We start from the raw sequence: 7,871 nt of genomic DNA on the forward strand, positions 1-7,871 counted from the left end.
CATAGTTTATGTCCAGTTTAGGTTTCTGTTTAGCTACTACTCTTATGCTGCCCTCACTCTGGTTTGTTCCTTTCATCAGCCTTAATAAAAGGCTCGCTTTTGTTTAAAGCTCACTCCCGTCTGTTCACTTGTGTACGCACCTGGGTCCATTACACGCATTCTCCACTCGGTCCGTCACAGCGGACCGTGACATGTCTTGCCTTGCTAAGTTAATAAACTAAGATCAAGTATGTGACAGTGATTGCACTGTCATCAGGCATACACCCCCTGCTGTCCCACTTTTACAGTAATGAGGAGGGACGTTCATTCTTCTTCTCCTTAGAGGAAAGAAAAATCACATCCAATAGCAGAGGAGGTTGCTCTTTTATTTTTCTCTTCATTTTTAACCACTTTCTTTCTGCTTGCACCCCTCCTGACCTTAACAGTCCTCATCTTTCGCTGGACCTCTTTTTCATCACTTGTCCTTCTGTCCTCTACATATGTGATCCACAGCCCGGTGGCTAAAAGCCTCAGCCACGTGCCACCATATCTTATTTTCAACATGCCTGTTTCCACAGAGTTGGAGTGATTCCTTGTCACAGTATCTACCTCTTGTACATGAATCATGTAAAATGAATGCGATCCCCTTGGGAGAAGTTAAAGGATTAGGTCCGACTGTTCATCATAGGGCATTTCATAAAGCACATGGTTGCCATTAATGCAAATGCATGCCTTTTTGCCTTGGATAAATTTCCATAGACGTTTTCACAAATGGACTCCAGACAATGTTGGGGGAATCAGGTTGGGACGTTATCCGAAGCTGCCCTTTCTTACATGCAGGAACGTGTCCATATGAGATGCATTATCTGACCTAGAAAGAGTCAGTTTGTTTTTAGGAAAGTGTGCTACACATTGACTTTGTAAAAAGTGGAAGCAGCTGCCATATTGTCACCTGGTGGTTAATGAACTGTTGTTTTCACCTTTGCTATCTTTGTGTTTTGAAACAGGATACGACGAGTGAGGGGTCAATGTAACTTTAATACCACAGCCTCACTGGTGAATCACTTCTGATCTAGGAGTTGGACAATCTGCATAATTCTCTTTTTTGGCTCTAGTAGCCTAATGGCCATAATTAGCATTTTTTTTTTTCTCCCGTCTGATCTGAAACTAGTGATTGATCCAATAAAATCATCAGGATGTGGTTGCTGACGTCACACAGCAAAATAACCAAGGGATATTTTCTTATAGATTTCTATACAACCACAACCACCATCTGCTGGTCAGTTAAAAGGCAGCATCTTTAAGGCACATCTGCACTGGCGTCAGTCTTTATAATTGCTGCTCCTTGGATACAGCAGGAGACAGGACACAATGTCCATCAATCACCTGCTCCATTCCCAAAATGGGTATAATCACACGTCTCCTAGACCTTGTACGAAGGAGATGGCATGGGATTGCACCGCCATTTTTTAAAATCTAGAAAAGTACAGAGTTGCTGTAAATGGTAAATAAGTACCGAACTGGAAAACTGTTTCACACAATAGTCATCGTGAGATTTTGAGGTTACATTGTGAATTCCACGCAGTTCTGTGCAAGTGACATCTTTTAAAGATAAACTGCTGCGCTTGGACCTGTCAGTTGTATTGAAAATATCTTTCTTTTCCCCTTAACTTCAAAGGAAGAGAGAGTGGCAAGAGGTGTTGGAGTTTGAAACCATCTTTTTTTTTTTTGTCTTCAAATGCCTAATAAAATAGTGACTGCAGACATAAGCCACTTCTTGAAGAGCCCACAGATTTTGTTCTGGTGAATCAATTATTGATGGCTCTATCTTACTAGTGCTCAAAAAGTGGCATGATCAAGGTGCGACAGAAAAGCTCAACTTTGGAAAGTTTCAGCACACAGTGAGAAGGAAAACAGTAAGACCCAGAAGAGTCTACTTGTGCACAGTCAGTTTCTTTTTTTCTACTTCTGACTTCAAAAGTATTGCAGTTTATCTCACACTAGGCATGTCTGTCCTACTTCAGATATACCAGCTCTGAAGCCTAGCATCATTTAGTTATTTGGTTATTAGCACAAAAGAAGCTATTTGTCCCAACGAGTAAGGCTTAGCATGAAAAATAAAGTTCCCTACCAAACGTGACATACAAGTGGGCTTTGATAATTTTTTTTTAAAGAGGAAAAAAAGATCAGAAGACACAGGTCCAAATTTACTGTAGGCACATTACCCATGCAATTATATTAATAAAGCAGCAGCCCAGAACACGCAACTGCCTACACAGGCCTGGCCTAAAGTGGTCACATTGAACAAGCACTGGAAACGACAGGCTTCCCCCCCCCCCTTTATCCAAAGGTGAAGCAAATGAGATTAACTATGTCATGTGAAAGTCTGGGGTAATATTAAAATAGGAAATGGAACAGACTGAAAATAGCTGACGGGATCATTCCAGTCGGATATTTAGTCAACAGAGAATTATATAAAAGGAATTTCTTCCGGCTGTAGATATTTCTGTGTTTTTTCATGAACTTTTTTCCATTTGCGTCGAGTAATTACGTGTTTGCTTTTGTACCCCTCAAATGTCAGGTTGTGGATGGTTTGGGAGATGTTCCATCGATTACTGTACTCCTCACACGCACATACACATACAAACCAATCAATAAATAAAGCGCTCCTGGAGCATTTTTCAAAGAGGTTTCAATTGGGTTTAAAAAAAGAGACGCAGACATGACATCAGCTCTGATCGACTATAAATCTAACCTTTAAAGCTTGAGTCAGTATTCTTTTTTAGTCCTCATTATACAAGCATAATGTGTGGTGGAGAGCAGCCAGTTTGAGAGGTCAGATGCTGTAGCAGCTGAGCCTGACGGCTCTGCATGTTGAAAACTGGCAGAGGGATATTTTATTTGAAGGGCACTTGTCCTGGATAAGTACCAGTGGTCGCCTGTGTCATATTAGAGAAAGTGACACAAAATGACAGCAGGAGCCCACTGTGACATAACTGCACACAGTGATGATGATAAAAAGAACATTTAGTTTGATAAACTACAGCCATGCAGGCATCCAAGTACTGTTTTAAAAAAAACTGATATTTCCAATTCATCCCTACATCTGCAACTACTTTGAAAATCAAGGTTCGTATCAGTGTCCCTGTATTGGAACCGTGTCCTCCATTATTTTATTTTTTTTTGACAATGTTGTCCCAAGGCCTTAAAAATGCTTACAGTATGTTCCACAGTTAAAGGGTTCCTGTGAAGTTACAGCTATTATCTTTTTATTTATATTGTTTTTTTGGGATTTTTTTTTTTACAGGTCTCAGTACAGTAAATACCTTTCTGTGAGTTGCTAACGTCATTTACGTTGCTACGCTAGCTACTGCATTACACAAGAATTTACAACTTGTCCAGCTGACCACGAATGATACAAAAATGTTTTTGACTGAAGAAGACCAGTTAACATTCATAATCACTACAATGTGTGGTTTTATCTGCAGTGCTTTGTAAAAAAAAAAAGTCTGCTGTTGTTTGCTAGCAAGCTAGCAGTTGGTTTTTTTTTTTTTGTTCTTTGATGCTAAAAACCTCCTTTTACCAGCTAAATATAAATGTAAGTACTTATGTAGCAGGATGTAAGTAATTCTCGCACAGTGTCACTAATGTTACATGGCTACAGTTCAATATGACTATAAAAATATTTAAAAGATATTAGCTCTTCTGCTTCAAAGCCTACAGAGAAAAAATACTTAATAAACACCAGTCATTAATTGGCAATGTTCTTAGGCGCTGTAATGCTGTATGTGTGTGTTATGTATGTGTGCTATTTTCTCCTCTCCCTCTCCATGGCAGATGATTGAGCACAGCTGATTCCACTTGCTAATCACCTGAGCCCAGAGTCAAAAGCTGAGAGAAAGGGCTCTCCTGGTGCCAGTGGGCTGTTTTGGCAGCATTCAAGCTGTGTGTATGAGAGTTGTTGTGGACCTGAGCTCAGTATTCTACACCTTCCTTTGGAGAGAGATTGTCTTTCCTTTTGTGCTTTGTTGAACCTTTGCCTCCGCTTTTGGTATATTTGCTTGTTTGAGTTTAAAGTTGTAAGTACTTTTTTGAAGCCCTTTTTTCCCCCATGTTCTACTTCCTCCCCAGGAAACATTTAGTTTTTCCCTTTATCTGTAGCCTGTTCTGGAGAACACCACACCATCTTATAAAATATTTTGACTGTAGTGATTGTAGCATATGTGTGAATATACGTCTGTATGTACCTTAACCCCTCCTTAACGGATGGACCAATCTGAACGAAACTTTATATATACAGCAGTTAATATATGTGTTTTTCTTTTAATAATGGTATATACTATATCCATCTCATCATCTTCTGTGAATGCAATGTTACAGGTTCCATTTGCATTTGCTTCACATGTCAACTTAAAAATGCATCGCCCGCAAATAATGATCTCCAACATTTGTATCCAAGATGGAATTTTGATTGAGTCGCCATAAAATACCTAATAGAAGAATTAGGCTTCCATCAGTCCTGATGTTTTTCAAAAGCATCTTCATCTTTAATGATTTTTTTTATGGTAAGTCTATTTGAATTTTAATGTTTAGTGACTGCTGCTGTTATTAAGAATAACAATATATTAAGTTTGTGCCATATATTAAAAAAAAAAAAAAAAAAAAAAGCTCATCAAATATAAAGAACATTGCAACTAATTACATAACCCCTCCACCTTGCTTTATGAAAGGGTTCATGAGATCTAGCAGGTGGGCCATTTATATGGATACACCGTAATAAAATGGGAATGGTTGGTGATATTAAAGTCCTGTTTGTGGCACATTAGTATATGTGAGGGGGCAAACTCCTCAAGATGGGTGGTGACCATGGTGGCCATTTAGAAGTCGACCATCTTGGATACAACTATCCAAGATGGCCATTATTTACAAATGTGTTCAATGTGCTGTCCATTGTGTTGGATTGTCAATGCAACCCTCTTCTCCCACTCTTCACACACTGATAGCAACACCGCAGGAGAAATGCCAGCACAGGCATCCAGTATCCGTAGTTTCAGGTGCTGCACATCTCGTATCTTCACACCATACACAATTGCCTTCAGATGACCCCAAAGATAAAAGTCTAAGGGGGTAAGATCGGGAGACATTGGGGGCCATTCAACTGGCCCATGACGACCAATCCAATTTCCAGGAAACTGTTCATCTAGGAATGCTCGGACCTGGCACCCATAATGTGGTGGTGCACCATCTTGCTGGAAAAACTCAGGGAACGTGCCAGCTTCAGTGCCTAAAGAGGGAAACACATCATTATATAGCAATTTCAAATATCCAGTGGCCTTGGGGTTTCCATTGATGAAGAATGGACCCACTATCGTTGTACCCCATATACCACACCAAACCATCACTTTTGTTGTTCCAACAGTCTTGGAGGGATCCATCCAATGTGGGTTAGTGTCAGACCAATAGCGGTGGTTTTGTTTGTTAACTTCACCATTCACATAAAAGTTTGCCTCATCACTGAACAAAATCTTCTGCGTGAACTGAGGGTCCTGTTCCAATTTTTTGTTTTGCCCATTCTGCAAATTCTGTGTGCCGATCTGGGTCATCCTCGTTGAGATGCTACAGTAGATGGAGTTTGTAAGGGTGCCATTTGTGCGTAGCTAATATCTGCCGAAGGGATGCTCGACTAATGCCACTCTCCAGTGACATGCTGTGAGTGCTACGCTGTGGGCTCTTGCTGAATGAAGCTGAGACAGCCACTGATGTTTCTTCATTAGTGACAGTTTTCTTGCGTCCACATTTTGGCAAATCCAACACTAAACCAGTTTCACGAAACTTAGCAAGCAGTTTGCTAACTGTAGCATGGGAGATGGGTGGTCTCGTAGGGTGTCTTGCATTGAAATCTGCTGCAATGACCCGGTTACTGCGTTCACCAGATATCAACACAATTTCGATCTGCTCCTCACGTGTTAACCTCTTCGACATGTCAATGGCTGTGAACAAAGAGAAACTTGTAAATAACTCATGAAAGAATAAAGTTACGTTGAAACCAATCACACCATTGTTTTTCTTGTGACATTACCAATAAGTTTGATGTGTCACATGGCCCTCTTCCTATTGAAAAAAACAAAAGTTGTATCCAAGATTGCCAACTTCTAAATGGCCACCATGGTCACCACCCATCTTGAGGAGTTTGCCCCCTCACATCTACAAATGTGCCACAAACAGGACTTTAATATCACCAACCATTCCCATTTTATTACGGTGTATCCATATAAATGGCCCACCCTGTATAGTAAAAGTCTACTTGCACAGAAGAGTTATGCCTCTGTGGACAAACCTCACATCTGGCCTTCCAAAAACAGAAAACACCTTAAAAATGATTAGAAATAAGCTTGCTGATCAGTGGATCTCCTAACCACGTTGTCCTGTGTTGAAGTGTTTGCACTGCGATACACAACTTGCCAAAATGTTTAGGATAACCAGTTCTATTCTCTGCTGTGGATATAGTTAGAAAACTTGTATATGAGTTCCAGTGGACCCCAAAATGAAGCTGCTTATACCTCTTAGGCTACGTTCGCACTGCAGGTGAAAGCGCATCAAATCAGATTTTTTTGACCCTATGCGACCCATATCCGATTATGGTATGACAGTGCGAACGGCACAAATCCGATATTTTCAATTCCGATGTGGGTCACTTTCGTATGTGGTACTGAATCTGATACATATCTGATATTTTAGAAGCCGACTGCTGTTTGAATGGTCATGTCGCATTAAATCCGTCTTTTATGTCACTGACACAGACAGACGCCAATTATCAGTGCTGGAGAAGACATCGCGAACGCTTCCTGGCCATCCCGTGTAGATGTTAGTGAAAATGTTGGGAAGACAACGTTGGAGAAACGTGAACATTTTATTTATACTGTATAATTTGCAGGTTCTGACAGAAATCTGCAACTATCCTTTGAAGCACCGCTCCTCTCTAAAGCAGCAATAAGGATAATTATTAGGTTATTTACATTATTATGTAAATAACAAAATAACTTAAAGCAAAAGTTGGAAAACATAAAGTCCAAAGTCTTTATATTAAGGCCATCAGTCAAACAATATTGTTTGCTCTGGGTCTAAACAGAACGCGTTGTGTGTGACATCTTCTTTTGCACATGTGGGCCGTTTTGAGGGTTCACACTAGAGCGCGTTTGCTGTCGCATTTTATTTGTAGTGTGAACAAGCAGACAAAAAAATCGGATTTGATCAAAAAATCGGAATTGAGCATTAAGACCTGCAGTGTGAACATAGCCTTAGTCTCCAGACTACACATTTACACAATCTGTATGTGCATGTGCTAATGACAAAATGCTGTTCAAAATACTGTTCACAACACAAATGCTGGCTTTAGTATTTATGAAAAAGCACATTTGTAACAGCCTCTCAGGCCTCAATATGTGTATGAATTTGGTATAGAATGAACAGGACAGGAATTTTCTCTACATAATCTCACTTACGCAGACGTCCAAGTTAAATTGACAAAAAGGACTCACATGGTGGTTTATGGTCCAAAAATGCACAAATTTGGCTTTAAATATTTTAGGAGGAGCTTCTGAGAATCAAGCTATATCAAAAACTTAGGTTTTGTCAAACAAAAATCTTTAAAGACAGAATAAAATCCAACTCTTTGAACAGGACACTAAAAATTCTGCTGTGCACACTTTAAAAGACTTTTCAGTTACTAAATCAAAATCTTACTAAACATAATTTATTTAAAACTGTATCCCTACAGACATTAGCCTCACTGAAATCACTGTGTATCCGGACATGAGTGATAGCTGCTGTGTTTAACCAGACGGATGGATGTCAATTTTGTTACCAGTGCTGGTATTGAAATAATGCTAGTG

This window comes from Aulonocara sp. 'chitande type north' Nkhata Bay, linkage group LG23 (assembly GCF_057382095.1).
Source record: "Aulonocara sp. 'chitande type north' Nkhata Bay isolate Kocher_YH1m ecotype deep benthic linkage group LG23, A_spYH_male_GT1.1, whole genome shotgun sequence".
Classification (NCBI taxonomy): Eukaryota; Metazoa; Chordata; class Actinopteri; order Cichliformes; family Cichlidae; genus Aulonocara; species Aulonocara sp. 'chitande type north' Nkhata Bay.